Source organism: Eriocheir sinensis, chromosome 36, assembly GCF_024679095.1.
Source record: "Eriocheir sinensis breed Jianghai 21 chromosome 36, ASM2467909v1, whole genome shotgun sequence".
Classification (NCBI taxonomy): Eukaryota; Metazoa; Arthropoda; class Malacostraca; order Decapoda; family Varunidae; genus Eriocheir; species Eriocheir sinensis.
In genome coordinates, this window is record NC_066544.1 from 794,787 (window position 1) to 814,196 (window position 19,410).

Consider the following 19,410-nt stretch of genomic DNA (forward strand, 5'->3'; position numbering starts at 1 on the left):
ATATATATATATATATATATATATATATAAAACTGTCTGCCCTAATGTTCCTCCCACTTTTGAAGTCCAAATGACGCCCCTGAGTGTAACAACGCATCTTGTAACACCCATGACTGGGTGCCGGTGCAAATCTCCTCATTTAACACCGAGAAATTAATCTAGGCTCTAGGGAACTCGGAAAAATCCAAGTTAGAGAGTGCTGGCTGTGGAGATTGAACCAGTGACCTTCGACATACAAAGCCATGTCTGTCAGTCGAGCCAATAAAGGTAAAGGTAAAGTTGGGGCATACGCTACAGCAGCATGTGGCCTCGGTGCTCATCTCCGTAACATTGGGCCTTGAGCCTGTGGTGAGAGGGAGCCCATTACCCCGGGACACAGGGCCAGTGTGACATCCGGGCTACCACAGTTTCCCCAGGTAGTCATTTATCGACCAGCCCGAGAGGGAGGATGATCAGCTGGGTGAGCTGCACGTCGACTGCCCAGGCCGGGATTTGAACCCGGGCCCGCGTAGAAGCCAGGCATGCTGACCACTAGACCACGGAGGCGTATTGGAGCCCAATCTCAAGTGAACCCACTCACAATGGCACACAATTTTTTTTCTGGTAAATTTTGTGCTTTGAATGAATTTGCTAATCATTTCCTGTCGAAAAACAGCACAAATTATTTTTCACCCCTTCCACCCTAACCTCCTCAGTAATAAATAAAAAAAAAGTGACAAAATCATAGCCTTGAGGCAGTAATATTCAGCCCCAGCATCAAAAAATTATACTGCTGCCCTATGAAAGGCATCTCTTAACTCCGATGAAGTAGGTGGTGACTGGTGGAGCAGCTTCATTGTCATCCCTTGCAGTGGCAGGTGTCATTGGGCCAGCAGATGATGAAGCAGTGGCTGGTGTCATAGGGCCAGCAGATGATGAAACAGTGGCTGGTGTCATAGTGCCAGCAGATGATGAAGCAGTGGCTGGTGTCATAGGGCCAGCAGATATTGAAGCAGTGGCTGTTGCCGGAGCAGCTAATGGTATCTTTTCCACAAGTAATGAACAATGTGCTGGGATGGTCTCTAGCAATACTGATAAAGTGTGTATCTACAAAGAATATGAATTTAAGGGTAATTAATAAATTGTTTTAATAAGAATATAAAAGTTTTTGCCAAAAACATACAGGCCAGTCAATATTTCACTGCTGCTTGACTGTTGCTGCTGTCCTATCCCTAGCACATCATGTCAATGCTGAATGGCTCTGGTACCCCTTCAAATACATGAGACGAGCAGCCTATGATGTCATACATCAGTTTATCTACCACAGTTAATGTCATAGTTATATAGGCAGGCGCCTGCGTATCTGTGGTGCCACACATGTGGGGCACTCAGATGCTGTTGGGAAATGTCATTGTTATGATGGGGCAGGGGTAAACCAGTGTATGCTGTGAGGCCTTGGTGTGGAAGTTCCTGCCTGAACTGTGCAGCTAATCCCCATACAGTGAGGGCCTTTTTTACTCCCTCAGGGGCTGTGCAGCTGAGAGAGTGGTGTACATGAGTGTGAGTGTGTGAGTAAGTGTGCCTGTCTTGGCTAAAACCCTTCACTGGGGAAGACAACCAAGGTATTTAGATAGATTGATAGTCATTGACAGATGAACATTAAAAAAAATTCTATATCAAATATGCAGTTCACTGCTATGAACTTATTAACTTTAAGCTGAAATAAAGGCATTGTGGCCAGTATAGCTGCATTCTGTGAGCACATAAAAAACTAACTAATATAAGTTTTACATTTAAAGACATAAGAACTAAAAAATTACCTGTCTGCCGCTGCTCATTCTTGCACTTGGCAATGCAAGGCTTTGATTTTGTTGTACGTTGTACCAACGCCTCTCACAGTTATCCTGCGTGGGGTCCACTCCCAGGAAGGCACTGTCAGGGTATAAATGTGAAGCAAGTTTCTTAATCGTTTCACTATGGCATGCTTTTATTTCCCATAACTTCTCCAATAACATTTAATACATGCTGTGATGGAAAGCTAAATCAGTACCAATATTTTATTTACATGCATCATAAGACATTAACTTTTTAGTTGTTATGAACATGGCCATAAATACTGCTTTTCATTACCTACTTTTCTAAAATGCTTTTCTCTAAGTAGGAGGATATTACACAATACAGCTATACAAAAAATTCAAAGCATTAATCTTGATTCCATTCTTTTGAGTACTTCTAACCTAACATTATATCACCAGAAACTGTTTGACCAATGCTATCAAAATAATATTTTAATCTTACTTTACCATTCTCATCAAATCTACCTATTCAGATATAGTCTTAACATAAAATATTTGTAAAAGTGTTGAGAGCCTGGCATGGCCAACCCCCCCCCCCCCCCAAAAAAATCTAAATAAGGAATAAATAAAATAACAGGTAAATATGACTTGACTCTTATACTAACCCCCTTTCCACCCTAACAAACTTGGGGACCTACCATGTTAGGTTAGGACGTGTTTGGTAAGACATGTTTAGCAGGAGTTGGTTTAGTTATGTTAGATTGTTGAGGGAGTGGGGGTTGCAGCAGAAATGGTCATGATGATGCTATTCACATGGAGCAGTAGGAAAAAGTATGTCCTGTTTGGAAACTCTGTGGTTGTGTTTGTATACAAAAATACCCATTTGACGAGGTTAGGTTAGTTTGCAAGTTACTTGAATCATGGATATGTGAATATGTAACAAAAAAAATAAAAGCGTTAACCTTAATTTCATTATCTTGAGTACATTCCAATCTTACATTATATCACCATAATCTGTTTGGCCAATGCTATAAATATACTATTTTAGTCTTACTTTACCGTTCTCACGAAACCTACCTATTCCCATATAGTCTTGACATAAAGTACTTGTAAAAGTGTCCATAGTCTGGCATGCCTAGCATCCCCCCCCAATAAAAATAAATAATAAACAAATAAATATAAATAAAGAATAAGAAAGGGCAAATATGCCTTAACTATCTATACCAACCCCCTCTTCCCCCCCAACAAACTTGGCTTGTTAAGTTAGGATGTGTTCGGTAGGACGGGGCAGGTTTGGCACTTGGGGACCTACCATGTTAGGTTAGGATGTGTCAGGTAGGACAGGTTTAGCAGGAGTTGGTTTAGTTATGTTAGATTGTTGAGGGAGTGGGGGTTGCAGCAGAAATGGTCATGATGATGCTATTCACGTGAAGCAGTAGGAAAACGTATGTTCAGTTTGGAACCTCTGTGGTTGGGGTTGTATACAAAATACCCATTTGACGAGGTTAGGTTAGTTTGCAAGCTACTTGAATCATGAATATGTGAATATGTAACAAAAAATAAAAGCAGTAACCTTACTTTCATTATCTTGAGTCCATTCCAATCTAACATTATATCACCATAATCTGTTTGACCAATGCTATAAATATACTATTTTAATCTTACTTTACCATTCTCACAAAACCTACCCATTCCCATATAGTCTTGACATAAAGTACTTGTAAAAGTGTCCATAGTCTGGCATGCCTAGCATCCCCCCCCCAATAAAAAAAAGAATAAACACATAAAATAAATAAAGAATGAAAACAGGGCAAATATGCCATAACTATCTATACCAACCCCTCTTCCCCCCAACAAACTTGGCATGTTAAGTTAGGATGTGTTCGTAGGACAGGGCAGGTTTGGCATGGTTAGGTTTAGTTATGTTAGGTTGTTGAGGAGAGGGGTTGTGGCAGAAATGGTCATAATGAAACTATTCAGATACAGAATGAAAAGGTATGTTCTGTTTGGAAGGTCAGTGGTTGTGTTATTATGCAAAAAATACCCAATTGATTAGGTTAGGTTAGTTTGTAAGCTGATTGAACCATGAATATGTGATTACTAACCTTGTTACAGCTTCTGCCACTTCAGTCCACGCTCTCTTCTTATCCTCAGGGGTGATACTCTTCCCATAACACCCTCTGATTATACGTCTTTTTTCTTGAATTTGATGTAAGAAGACCGTTTCATCTGGCGACCAATTAAACTTACTCCTTTTCTGCGCTGGTTCTCCGGCCCGTAGATCATTGGGGCAGATGACGTGGTTATGGTGCGGTAATTTCAGCAGAGCAAGTCGTGACGCAGGAGGGGAGATACGGGTATTGACGAGTGACGGAGTAAAAACAGCCTTTGAGGCTGCTTCTATCTGCCACAAAACTCAGTATTTTCTTGTGTTTGCCATTTATTATGTTTCTGTTGTACATTTATACATCTTTTCTTTATTTTTCTTTTGAAATATATACTTAATTCATGTCGGATGTTTACGTTTTGCACGGAGGCGTCCTTAGCAACGAGCCCGCCATAAAGAAGAAGAAGAAGAAGATAATAGTAGCCAGGATTTGCTAATACCTACACTCAAAGTTGACGAGGATAGCTTTTACTCTTAATAATTTGAAACTATTAACTTTGATAGTAACTTTAAGAGTAAAAGTTAATAGCTCTCGAGGATACGGGCCCTGGTGTCACCGACAACTCAAACGAAGGCAGACAGATGGGAACGGGGTCAGACAAAGAGACTATATACGAAGAGATAGTGGTATGTAGTAATTCCTCGGGCGTGCGGAAGTAGCGCCATCTATTGCAGCCCACCAAAAACGTCACTTTTCAGGGGTAGCTTAACTATTTTTGAAGTACCTGCCACAGCACCCTCTCCAGCCTTATTTTTTTTCATTGTAAAATGATTTACTAATGGGGTAAAGAAAAATATACTTGTTCTTATGTTTTATTAGGTATTATCTACACTATATCAATTTGTTTTTTTTAGGAAAAATATGATGTTGAAAACATTTGCTAATATATATATATATATATATATATATATATATATATATATATATATATATATATATATATATATATATATATATATATATATATATGTGTGTGTGTGTGTGTGTGTGTGTGTAGCAAACATATCCAGTGCTTTAAATACAACAATGGTGCGTTATATACAATGAAAACTGTATAAAAATGTTGCAAGGCACATCAGTACAAGAGCAAAGCATCATAAAACATGCTGAAATACATGATGGAGGACATTAAGAAGGTAACACATGAGTTGTCTTAAATGGAATGCAATAACTTGGTGGTCCTGGGAGACAGCCAAGCCTGGAGGTGAAAATGGAATGTAGGACACGGTATGATCTCACAAGCTCTGACCATGGTGTCAGGGTCATGAAGATATTAAGCTCAGTAGGCACAACTATGCAGCGGAGGCACATACGATAAAAGCAAGTGAGACAAAATAAGGCAACTCATAGTGTAAGAAAATAGCAGGAAAGTTATGCTGCAGTATGTGACACACCAATTAAATTACAGGGCAGAGAGTGATATGTATTTCATAGGCTACATCAGTAAACATGTAGCATTTATTGCAGGAAGCACACATTAAAGTTGGATGTAATAAAATATATGTTTTAGCACATTAAAGTTGGATGTAATAAAATCATGATATGAAACTCCTTGAACTGGCCAACCAAACAAAGCACTATCTGTACCCCCCCCCAAAAAAAAAAGCATTATTTTTCACAAGGTTTATGAGGCATTAGTCAAGAATATCAACTACCATTACATTTTGTAAATCATACCTATGTGATTATGTATATCATATAAAGCAGAAAAAAAATTGCATGCTGTAATACAAACAAGATTACTCCTGGAAGCCACATTAATGATGCCAGACACGTGATGATAGACACTTAGTGTGATGAAATTACATGCTGTATTTCACATCATGAAACCAAGACAAGTGTCACTGCAGCACATATTAGGTAAGGCAGACACCAAAAGCTTGCTACCTGAACAAGATTAAACATAACAGGCAAAATCCACAATAAAGTATTGCATACTTTTGGGTAGGGAAGAGAACAAATGTTTCCAAGCATTACACCTGAAATAAACAATAGCAGATATTCAAAGCTTGTGAACTGAACAAGATCTGATTTATAACAGGCAAAACCAACAATGGTGCGTTACATGTGATATCTGGCAGGGGATTCCTTGCATTACAATTGGAAAGTGGCAGACACTTAAAGCTTTTTAACTGAACAAGACCTGATTTATAACAGGCAAAACCAACAATGGTGCATTACATGTGATATCTGGCAGGGAAGATAAATGATTCCTTGCATTACAACTGGAAAGTGCCAGACACCCAAAGCTTGTTAATTGAACAAGATCTGATTTATAACAAGCAAGCCCAACAATGGTGCATTACTTGCAATATTTGGCAAAGTATATGGAAAAAAATTATTGGAGTAACAAGAGTAATACTAAATAATGGCAAATCCCACGAAGTTTCTCTTCTTTTGACAAAGCCTGTGCTCTTCGCTGCAGGGCTGTCAGAGTCTGTTTGCTCCAGCCAACATGTACTGAAATACCCCTGAGTCATGAGTGAAGTGTTGAAACTGAAGGCAAGTGAAATACTGTGGTCAGAAATCTATTTGCATTTGGACTTTGATAGTATAAGGCCAGAGCAAACCTCCTCTCTTGTAACCCATATCTTCTACTAGGCTTAGATCTTGGCATCTTGCAGCATGTTGAACCTGACCTCAGAAAAAATCCATCCCTATTGGATCTAAAAAATTGCTGGCTCTGGGCAAAAACTGCCCAGGAGTTGTAACAGCCTGGGCTTTGAGCTGCCTTGCCTCCCGGTGCAGACGGCAGACTGTTGTGTGCAGCAATTTTCACTTTTCATGTCTGAAAATACATGAAAAAATATTTAATCACAATTAATCACAATTCTAAATAATAAAATACGTGCATGTAATTGCATTATTTTCAGTGCTATAAGGACAGTGAATCTAAGCATTGACATTATGTCTGCACGCCAGCTTCGATGGAAGGCTTCACTTAGATTGCCTGACAAGAGTAATATTTTCAGGAGATGGGGGAGAGGATACAACTGGAGACTCTTGACAGATATAATGTCAAGATCTACAAGCACCCATTTACTATATATATCTTTGATGTTCAGTCCATACTAAAACATTTGTCAATGTGTTGCCACACTAAAAATCTAAAAATTCCCTGTTTCTCAGATGTTAGTCATACCTAAGCCCTGCTAAACCATCCAAGTGAATCAAGAATGAGTTCTGGGCGGCAGCATGAGCCGATACTAAATGGCACCACTATAAAAAAAATTGCCTGCATCATGACGGGCCTGGGCCGACTGCCAGGCGCCTGAAGAAAACCAACCAGCGCTATAGGCAGGTGGGAAAAAAAAAAAAAAAAAAAAAAAAGGATCACATCAGACGAATGGACAAAGGTTTGTTAGTGGCACTTCAAGGTTATGCTGCCTCTTCAAAGATTGGCCAGTCATGGTTTAAAGTGGAACAGGATAAACAAGAAACAGGCAGGTATCTGTGGACACTACTGTTACTATCAATTGCCAGCCTATGGCAAAATTTGAACCTATGCTATCAAAAACATAAGACTCATATGCTGATCACTCGACTAATCGTAACGGTACTACACCCATAGAAACATAATAAAGAGTTTAAATATATCATTCAAAATTTCAACCTTTTTACATACCTTTTTTTTTAGATATGAAGCCTACTGGTGTAACAGTTAAATATTGAACTCAATTTGTATGCAGAGATGTGAAGTATGTTATTAAGCTGTAATGTTTCCAACACATTAGTTGTGATTAAAGCAACATGGAATAGTAACTAAAGAGGATAAATTATCACTGAAAACAAGAGGTTCCTAACTATATTGTGGTGAGCTTGATGGCCGAGTCGAGTTTCCTCCAACCCCATCAAGTTCACACCCTGTTGAGAGGCAATTTTTTAATCAAAGTGAAAAATGGATGCAAATGGTCACTAAAACTAGTTATTATACTTGGTGTCACAAATTTGGACAAATAATTTAGGGAAGGACTTGGCGTCACTGATGAGGTAAATGATCTCGTGCATTCACTGGGCTATATTATATACATTGTTATAATGTGTATTATTGTCTTGTTACTATATATTACCTACTGATAATGGAAATACATGTCAGGATTAATCATCAAATACAAGGAAAAAAGAATCATGTATGGAAATTGTGAACTTTTAAGTTCATGTAACAAACAAGGTTTATTATACACAAAAAGGTTGGATACTTAAGATGTAAAAGATTTTTGGATATAACATCACCCCCTTCCTCCATATTGGTTCTTTAAAGCAAGGGTTGACTACAGCTGATTATTATTTGCGGCAGGTTACACGACACTTTTTTTAGTGCAAACCATCTGGAAATCAATGATCATTATAAGGAATACTTCTCATGAGTAGCTACTAAAACTTGACAACCTAGAAGGATGCACCATCAGACTGTAAAGGATAGATATATTATAAGACATAGCCACATTGGTGGATCCAAAGGGGGGCCCAGGCCCCCCCAATGTTCCTGAGTGATACAGGAAAACTAGCTCAAAAGCGCGCTGCGGCTAAAACAATGCTTTGGCACAAAGTCCAGGCCGTTATACCCATTGATTTAGGTCACTCCACCAGTTTTTCAAGACCAGGACTGCCGAGAATGGCTAATCGGTAATGCTAATGCTCCTTCCACCCGCAAAAAGTCTGACGTCCTCCCAAAAACTCATTTCCTGGATCTGCACCCAAGGACATACCGTAACATGGTTCAGTGATCATGGACAAAAAAAAATGTTAAGACAATCAATATCCAATCATTTCAGGATACATAAATCAGCATCCATATGAAGGAATTCTACAACTTAAAAGTGATGTTGAGCAGGGCATGTGTTAAGTGACTTGCACAGACTATTTTGTGAAGTCATAATTAGATTAATAACACAACACTCAACAAACACTAGATGAAGTATCCATACCAAAATCAGTACATGGAGCTGGTGCACTGCAATGGGAAGCACATTCCTGCAGCTCACCAAGAAGGTTGAATGCTGCCATGTACTTCAGGGGGGGTGGCTAAATGTCTTCATCCTTGGCCTCGTTCTTGGCCTCTCCCCCTTCAGCTGCCACATTCTCTTGGATGATATCGGACGTGTTCGGGTCTGTTGGGATGAGGTTGTGTTAGATGTGGAATAACATACGACAGTGGAACATGGAAGGAAAGAGTATGTCCACACGGTAAAATACAGAGATGAGGATAGCACTGCATTAGTTGAGTGATTACAAGATGTAAATTGAAATTCTTTGGATACTGAAAGGATGTACGGGGACAACTGGGTGAGAAGAGAGAGAGATGCAGATTTTTATGTTATATAGCTAGTTACACCAATGAAGACTTAGGGCATACACATTGAGAAAGACCACAATTTTGGCTGCTAGATGGAAAAGCACTAGATGTCAAAGTGCCAGGACATTGAAGGAAGTAATAATAAGAAAAGCAATAATAATTAATGAGTGTAAATATATTTCTGATATTTTTGTTTATCTTAATACTAGTATTGGAATTTTCAAACACTAAGAATATAATAAATAAATAGATAAATTAATTAAAATAAATACATTAATTGTACTAATACTACCACTAACAATATTAACAGCACTGCATCTAATAGACTGAGCAATAAACTGAGTCTGACATGTAACCATAATTAAACTGTCTCTGTCTGAGTGTTAATTATGTGAAGCTTGCTCCATGCACCATGATAGGAATGGCATAGATGCATGCAGGTTGCTGAGATGCTTAGTCACCAGCCACTTGTAGATATGTCACCAAAATGTGTTGGAAGCATTGGCGGCCAACTTCCATTTATTTAATTATTATTTTCTTTAAACAAAGGAGACAGCTCAAGGGCAACAAAGCGTACTAGAAAAAAAAGCCCCACTACTCACCGCCCCCAAACAGACAAAAGTAGAGTCTTGATACACTCTTCTTGAAGGTCAAATTATAGGCAGGAGGAAATGCAGACAATGGAAGGCTGTTCCAGTTTATCAGTGTAAGGGATGAAAGAGTGAAGATGCTGGTTAACTTTTGCATAAGATGTTTGGCAAGATAGAATATGCAGTAATTGACTTAAATTAGAAAAGTATAGATTTAGGAGGGAAATGGGCAGGCATTGGTTTAATAATAGGGTGGTGGGGGAATGGAATAGATTCCGCAATCACATAGTGAGTGCAGGGACGATGGCTTGTTTTAAGAGCAGACTGGATAGCTACGTGGACGAGGCTGACAGGTGGTAATGGGGAGGAATCTGGAGCTGCCGTGTGTAGGCCATTCGGCCTCTTGCCGCGGGAGGAGGGGAGGCATGCAGTTAGCAAATTCAGAACAGCTGTCAGCGTGAAAATTATTAGAATTTCCACATTATAATTATTTATATATGTCACTTACCCCGGCTGGCATCCTTCCGTAATAAATGTAGCTTCACACCAGGCTGTGTCCTCTTTATCACCACGAAGGGACATGATTTGAGGCTCCGGCTGGTAAACGTGGCGGCCGCGGCGGTGTTATGATTTTTGAACGAGGCAGCGTTGCAATCGGAGCAGAGAAAGATATTGCTGCGAATAGCGATATAATAAACAGTATAAGTTAGACCAAGATAATTATATTCACCCACTCTTTCCCCCTACAAACCAATGACTCAATGTATATATATCATCATTACTGATGAAAGTCAGCGTGCGTGCTAAAACAATGAGTTTGGAAGAAAAACATGATCACATAGTTTTTAAAGAACGGCAGTAGGGCTACAATTCCTTGGTTCATTCCAGTATGTATACAGAAAGGTTAAACAAATAAAACACATCTAACCACACATGCAGAGAAAGTAATATAATTGCGGTATAATAATATAACAATAATAGCATTACTCATGACATGCAGTCAGGCTATATCTACCTAGTAAATATATACAGTATATATAGTTCCTACTGTTCATTTTAATATTTATCTACCTTTATTTTTTTATTTAAATTGGGAAATAACCAGACTGAAGAAACAAAATAAGCAACATTTGCTGCTTGATCCCATGTAGCAACACTGCTGATTGGTTCTGGGGGTTGGGGGTGGGTCTGGAGCAAGGAGACTATAGAACAGGAGAGGGGGCCTCTATGGAAGACCGTGGGCGGGTGTTGGTGTATGTCGGTTGCAACAGATGGCGCAGGAGCAGCTTTGTTTACATCCAGGCGCCTCCCCCCCTCCAGACACATCCCCAACCCCCAGAACCCATCAGCAGTGTTGCAACATGGGATCAAGCAGCAAATGTTGCTACTTTTTTTCTTCAGTCTGGTTATTTCCCATTTTAAATAAAAAAATAAAGGTAGATAAATATTAAAATGAACAGCAGGAACTATATATACTGTATATATTTACTAGGTAGATATAACCTGACTGCATGTCATGAGTAATGCTATTATTGTTATATTATTATACCGCAATTATATTACTTTCTCTGCATGTGTGGTTAGATGTGTTTTATGTGTTTAACCTTTCTGTATATATATACTGGAATGAACCAAGGAATTGTAGCCCTACTGCCGTTCTTTAAAACTATTGTTGTGCTGGAAGCTTCCCCCGGCGACCATAGGCCTCTAGAAGGCTCCCGGAGAAACGAGCAAAGGGGCGGGGAGGAAGGCGAGCCGTCCGCGCCCCACGGGGCGCGGCCAGGCGCCAGGCGGGAAGTGTTGCCAACTCGCATATATTTTTGCTACATGTTCTTGTATGATCTGAAATATACTGTAATATTCTAGACTGTACTGTTCTGGATATATATAGGAGAAGAGGGCGAGAGAGAGTCAGTCCCAGTCATAGTAAGCTAGTGGTAAGTGAAGAGTCAGAGTGAAGTGTACTACTAAAGAAGAATATTAAACTACAGAAACTGTGCAAAGTGTTTACATATCTCCCTCCCACGGAGTCTCCTGACGGCGACACGGAACCCAAGTAACACGTCCGGCATAACACTGGTGTCAGGAGTGTAGGCATTTGTTTTTCGCCATGGAGACTCGTTCCCAAGCTGCCCAGAGGGACGACATGTTGACTGAACTTTTGGAAGCCTTGAGACTACAGGGGGAGAAACAAGAAAGAGCACTCCAAGAACTCAAAGAACAACAAGAAAGAGCACAGCAACAACAAGAAGGAACACTCCAAGAACTCAAAGAACAACAAGAAAGAGCACACCAAGAACTCAAAGAACAACAAGAAAGAGCACAGCAACAACAAGAAGGAACACTCCAAGAACTCAAAGAACAGCTAGAAGATCGCTTCACAGGATTACAGCTACAGCTTAAAGCAGTACAAGATGGAAGTGCCTGTCGTCGTGGCCAATGTCTCCTTCAGCCCAAAGAAAATAAAACAAGGGACCATGGTGGGGTTGTGCCAAGAGATCGACCAGAAACCAAGAACCTGTGTCTGCAGGAGAACCCTGACGAAGCCCCAGGAGGAGCTGCCTGACTACCTGTGCGACCTGTTTGACAGGAGCTCCAAGTGTCTAGAGGAACCCCAAGTGGAACAGCTCAGGGAGCTTCTCGTGAGAAATGCAGATGTGTTTTCCACAGGAGACCTGGACTTGGGGTGTACGGACCTGGTAGAGCACCACATCGACACAGGTAGCCACCGCCCAGTGAAGCAAGCTCCTCGAAGGATGGCACCAGCCCGTCGCAAGGAGATGGATGAGGTGATGGATGATCTCCGGCAACAGGGGTTAATCGAGCGGTCCAGCAGCCCGTGGGCGTCTGCTGTAGTGCTCGTCAGAAAAAAGGACGGTTCCCTCAGGTGCTGCGTGGACTACCGAGCCCTCAACGATCTCACCATCAAGGATTCATACCCACTCCCACGGATCGACGACACGCTCGACGCCTTGGTGGGCTCCAAGTGGTTTTCAACACTGGATATGAAGTCTGGGTATCACCAAGTCAAAATGGCGGAACAGGACAAAGAGAAAACAGCCTTCTCCTACGGTCAAGGCCTGTGGCAGTTTAAGGTCATGCCCTTTGGCCTGTGCAACGCGCCGGCCACGTTTGAGCGGCTGATGGAGAGGGTGCTGGAGGGACTTCACTGGAAGACGGCACTCATCTACCTCGACGACGTGATTGTCTTTGGCCAGACCTTCGAGCAGGAGATGGAAAGGCTATCAGAGGTTTTCGCCCGGTTTAGAGCTGCACACCTTAAGCTCAGCCCGAAGAAATGCTGTCTGTTCCAAAAGGAGGTCCAATACTTGGGACACATCGTGAGCGAGTCTGGAGTACGCACTGATCCTGAGAAGGTGGCTGCGGTAAGGACTGGCCGACACCCACCAACGTGAAGGAGCTGCGGAGCTTCCTCGGGTTGTGCTCATACTACCGCAGGTTTGTGAAAGGCTTCACGATTGCTGCACCACTGCACCTCCTGACGAAGAAGGGCGCAAGTTTGAGTGGACAGCGGAAACTCAGGTTGCCTTTGAGAAGCTCAAGGAGGCCCTCATGAGCTCGCCTGTACTCACCTACCCAGACCCTCTAAGACTTTTATACTGGATTGTGATGCCAGTGATGAGGGGATTGGTGGAGTGCTGTCCCAGGCATGTGCCGACATGGAACGGGTTGTGGCCTACTTCAGCAAGAAGCTCACCCAGCCGAGAAAAACTATTGCGTGACCCGGAAAGAACTCCTGGCAGTAGTCAAGAGCCTTGACTTTTCCATGCTTACCTGTACGGTGCAACTTTCACCATCCGCACGGATCACGCTGCATTGCGGTGGCTGAAGTCACTGAAAACCCTGAGGGCCAGCTTGCTCGCTGGATAGGTAAACCAGAGCAGCATCACTACACTATTGTGCACCGATCTGGACTAACACACGGTAACGCGGACAGCTTGAGGCCGGCGCCCATGCCTACCGGAGTGTCAACATGGCCTCCAGAGGGAAAGCGTCCAGAATATGTGCCGCCGCACTACAGTGGAACAGACAGCGGAGGTGCCATGGGAAGACTTGGGAAAACTGCAGCGGAGGACCGAGATCTGAGACCAATTATGGAGTGGCTGAGTCAGTCGTCAACGCGACCTGGGTGGAAGTAATCTCGAGAGAAAGCCCTACCACCAAGAATTACTGGACTCAGTGGGACACTCTTCGGATAGACGACGGGGTGTTGCAGCGACGCTGGGTCTCTCATGATGGTCTTGACCACTACTGGTCCACGGTGTTACCTGTGAAGTCCCGGGAAGGCGTCTTGAAAGAAATGCACGACAACATCACCAGCGGACACCTAGGGGTAAAGAAGACACTGAGTCGCCTGCGCCAAAGGTTCTACTGGGTTGGTATGAGGAAGGACGTGGAAGAATGGTGTCACGCGTGTGAGGTGTGCTGTGCAAAGAAGGGCCCCAAGAAGCGTCACCGTGCCCCACTGCAACTATACCAGGTTGGAGCCCCCATGGAACGGGTGGCAGTGGATATAGCAGGACCCTTGCCTCTGACGACGAACGGAAATAGGTACATCTGTGTCACAATGGATTACTTCACCAAGTGGCCGGAAGCCTACGCCATCCCTGACCAGGAAGCCACTACCATCGCCAAGGTTTTGGTGGAGGAGTTCTTCTGTCGCTTCGGTGTGCCTAACGAGCTCCATTCCGACCAGGGAAGGAATTTTGAGTCAACAGTCCTTGCTGAGTGCTGCAAGCTTCTGGGTATCAAGAAGACCCGGACCACCCCTCTGCACCCACAGTCAGATGGAATGGTGGAGAGGTTTAATTGGACGTTGGGCCAGGAGTTGGCCAAGCAGTGCAACAATGATCAGTCTTCATGGGATCAGAAGCTGCCTGCGCTTCTCATGGCCTACAGGTCTGCCGCCCACGAGACTACGGGGTATTCACCGGCAAAGCTGATGTTTGGACGTGACCTGCGATTGCCGGTGGACCTACTGACAGGAAGGCCTACTGCCCGTCAACTAGAGGAACGGCTGGAAGAGGTGCACCATCAAGTCCGTGGTGCCTTGAAGTTCTCCGGGGAGGCCATGAAGCGCGGTTACAATATGAGGGCAAGCCACGTTGACTTCAAGGAAGGAGACCGAGTCTGGCTTTACAACCCGCAGAGGAAGAAAGGACAGTCTCCGAAGTTACAGAGCCCCTGGGAAGGCCCTTACACTGTGCTAGAACGCCTCTCCGACGTGACTTACCGAATCCGGAGAACGGAAAAGACCAAGCCGAAAGTTGTCCACGTCAACCGCCTATGGAGGTACCACGGTCCGGGAAACTACACCTGGAACAACTACAGACACCCACCAGCCGACGAAAACGCAAGGGACGTCCAGGACCGAGAGGAGGTCGACGACGACGTAGGCCTCCTGGCCCTTTCAGCCGAGGGAGATAACCTCCCGGCTTCGGCAGATGTTCCAGGGACACCCCAAGAAGCGGACGACGACGAGGCGCACCAAGAGACAGACGCGCAGGAGGCAAACGAACAGAAGACAGAGACAACGCAGGCGTCCACAGCGATACGACGATTATTATGTTTTTGATTAATTCTCTTATGTTTGTACATAGTTAAGTGTGTGATCGGGACGATCACAATTAAGAGGGGGGGATAGTGTTGTGCTGGAAGCTTCCCCCGGCGACCATAGGCCTCTAGAAGGCTCCCGGAGAAACGAGCAAAGGGGCGGGGAGGAAGGCGAGCGTCCGCGCCCACGGGGCGCGGCCAGGCGCAAGGCGGGAAGTGTTGCCAACTCGCATATATTTTTGCTACATGTTCTTGTATGATCTGAAATATACTGTAATATTCTAGACTGTACTGTTCTGGATATATATAGGAGAAGAGGGCGAGAGAGAGTCAGTCCCAGTCATAGTAAGCTAGTGGTAAGTGAAGAGTCAGAGTGAAGTGTACTACTAAAGAAGAATATTAAACTACAGAAACTGTGCAAAGTGTTTACATATCTCCCTCCCACGGAGTCTCCTGACGGCGACACGGAACCCAAGTAACACGTCCGGCATAACACTATGTAATCATGTTTTTCTTCCAAAGTCATTGTTTTAACACGCACGCTGACTTCCATCAGTAATGATGATATATATTAATTGAGTCATTGGTTTGTAGGGGGAAAGAGTGGGTGAATATAATTATCTTGGTCTAACTTATACTGTTTATTATAACGCTATTCGCAGCAATATCTTTCTCTGCTCCGATGGCAACGCTGCCACGTTCAAAAATCATAACACCGCCGCGGCCGCCACGTTTACCAGCCGGAGCCTCAAATCATGTCCCTTCGTGGTGATAAAGAGGACACAGCCTGGTGTGAAGCTACATTTATTACGGAAGGATGCCAGCCGGGGTAAGTGATATATATAAATAATGATAATGTGGAAATTCTAATCATTTTCACGCTGACAGCTGTTCTGAACTTGCTAACTGCATGCCTCCCCTCCTCCCAAGGCACGAGGCCGAATGGCCTACACACGACAGCTTCAGATTCCTCCCCATTACCACCTGTCAGCCTCGTCCATGTAGCTATCCAGTCTACTCTTAAAACAAGCTATCGTCCCTGCACTCGCTATGTGATTGCTGAATCTATTCCATTCCCCCACCACCCTATTACTAAACCAATGCCTGCCCATTTCCCTCCTAAATCTATACTTTTATAATTTAAGTCAATTACTGCATGTTCTATCTTGCCAAACATCTTATGCAAAAGTTAACCAGCATCTCCACTCATCCCCTACACTGATAAACTCTGGAACAGCCTTCCATTGTCTGCATTTCCTCCTGCCTATAATTTGACCTTCAAGAAGAGTGTATCAAGACTACTTTTGTCTGTTTGGGAGTGGTGAGTAGTGGGGCTTTTTTTCTAGTATGCTTTGTTGCCCTTGAGCTGTCTCCTTTGTTTAAAGAAAATAATAATTAAATAAATGGAAGTTGGCCGCCAATGCTTCCAACACATTTTGGTGCCATATCTACAAGTGGCTGGTGACTGTAAGTATCTCAGCAACCTGCATGCATCTATGCCATTCCTATCATGGTGCATGGAGCAAGCTTCACATAACACTCAGACAGAGACAGTTTAATTATGGTTACATATCAGACTCAGTTTATTGCTCAGTCTATTAGGTGCAGTGCTGTTGATATTGTTAGTGGTAGTATTAGTACAATTAATGTATTTACTTTAATTAATTTATGAATATTTATTTATTATATTCTTAGTGTTTGAAAATTCCAATACTAGTATTAAGATAAACAAAAATATCAGAAATATATTTATACTTATTAATTATTATTGCTTTTCTTATTATTACTTCCTTCAATGTCCTGGCACTTTGACATCTAGTGCTTTTCCGTCTAGCAGCCAAAATTGTGGTCTTTCTGAATGTGTATGTTCTAAGTCTTCATTGGTGTAACTAGCTCTTTAACATAAAAATCTGCATCTCTCTCCCTTCTCACCCAGTTATCCCCGTACATCCTTTCAGTATCCAAAGAATTTTTTCTGTATTTTACCGTGTGGACATACTCTTTCCTTCCATGTTCCACTGTCGTATGTTATTCCACATCTAACACAACCACATCCCAACAGATCCGAACACGTCCGATATCATCCAAGAGAATGTGGCAGCTGAAGGGGAGAGTCCAAGAAAGAGGCCAAAGGTGAAGACATTTAGCCACCCCCCCTGAAGTACATGGCAGCATTCAACCCTCTTGGTGAGCTGCAGGAATGTGCTTCCCATTGCAGTGCACCAGCTCCATGTATTGATTTTGGTATGAATACTTCATCTAGTGTTTGTTGATTGTTGTGTTATTAATCTAATTATGACTTCACAAAATAGACTGTGCAAGTCACTTAACACATGCCCTGCTCAACATCACTTTTAAGTTGTAGAATTCCTTCATATGGATGCTGCTTATGTATTCTGAAATGATTGGATATTGATTGTCTTAACATTTTTTTTGTCCATGATCACTGAACCATGTTACGGTATGTCTTTGGGTGCAGATCCAGGAAATGAGTTTTGGGGGGGACGTCAGACTTTTTGCGGGTGGAAGGAGCATTAGCATTACCAATTAGCCATTCTCGGCAGTCCTGGTCTTGAAAAACTGGTGGAGTGACCTATATCAATGGGTATAACGGCCTGGACTTTGTGCCAAAGCATTGTTTTAGCCGCAGCGCGCTTTTGAGCTAGTTTTCCTGTATCACTCAGGAACATTGGGGGGGCCTGGGCCCCCCTTTGGATCCACCAATATAGCTATGTCTTATAATATATCTATCCTTTACAGTCTGATGGTGCATCCTTCTAGGTTATCAAGTTTTAGAAGCTACTCATGAGAAGTATTCCTTATAATGATCATTGATTTCAGATGGTTTGCACTAAAAAAAGTGTCGTGTAACCTGCCGCAAATAATAATCAACTGTAGTCAACCCTTGCTTTAAAGAACCAATATGGAGGAAGGGGGTGATGTTATATCCAAAAAATCTTTTACATCTGAAGTATCCAACCTTTTGTGTATAATAAATCTTGTTTGTTACATGAACTTAAAAGTTTACAATTTCCATACATGATTCTTTTTTCCTTGTATTTGATGATTAATCATGACACGTATTTCCATTATCAGTAGGTAATACATAGTAACAAGACAATAATACACATTATAACAATGTATATATTATAGCCCAATGAGTGCACAAGATCATTTACCTCATCAGTGACGCCAAGTCCGGGAGTCCTTCCCTAAATTCTTTGCCCAAATTTGTGACACCAAGTATAATAACTAGTTTTAGTGACCATTTGCATCCATTTTTCACTTTGATTAAAAATTGCCTCTCAACAGGTGTGAACTTGATGGGGTTGGAGGAAACTCGACTCGGCCATCAAGCTCACCACAATTAATATAGTAAGGAACCTCTTCTTCTCAGTGATAATGTATCCTCTTTAGTTACTATTCCATGTTGCTTTAATCACAACTAATCTGTTGGAAACATTACAGCTTAATAACATACTTCACATCTCTGCATACAAATTGAGTTCAATATTTAACTGTTACACCAGTAGGCTTCATATCTTAAAAAAAACGTATGTAAAAAGGTTGAAATTTTGAATGATATATTCAAACTCTTTATTATGTTTCAATGGGTGTAGTACCGTTACGATTAGTCGAGTGATCAGCATATGGGTCTTATGTTTTTGATAGCATAGGTTCAAATTTTGCCATTGGCTGGCAATTGATAGTAACAGTAGTGTCCACAGATATCTACCTGTTTCTTGTTTATCCTGTTCCACTTTAAACCATGACTGACCAATCTTTGAAGAGGTAGCATAACCTTGAAGTGCAACTAACAAACCTTTGTCCATTCTTCTGATGTGATCTTTTTTTTTTTTGTTTTTTTTCCACCTGCCTATAGCGCCGGTAGGTTTTCTTCAGGCGCCTGGCGGTCGGCCCGTCATGATGCAGGCAATTTTTTTTTATAGTGGTGCCATTTAGTATTGGCTCATGCTGCCACCCAGAACTCATTTTTGATTCACTTG

The 19,410-nt window shown here is 42.3% G+C and overlaps 1 long non-coding RNA gene across 1 annotated transcript; it reads right to left on the reverse strand.

Moving 5' to 3' along the window:
• Positions 1 to 5,588: 5,588 nt before the first annotated feature.
• LOC127008003 (uncharacterized) lies at positions 5,589 to 10,539 on the reverse strand. Its single transcript, XR_007760733.1, has 4 exons — positions 10,338 to 10,539; positions 8,872 to 9,054; positions 7,748 to 7,807; positions 5,589 to 6,731 (listed from the first exon to the last, which is right to left on the reverse strand). It is a non-coding gene; the product is annotated as an uncharacterized LOC127008003 (long non-coding RNA).
• Positions 10,540 to 19,410: the final 8,871 nt, after the last annotated feature.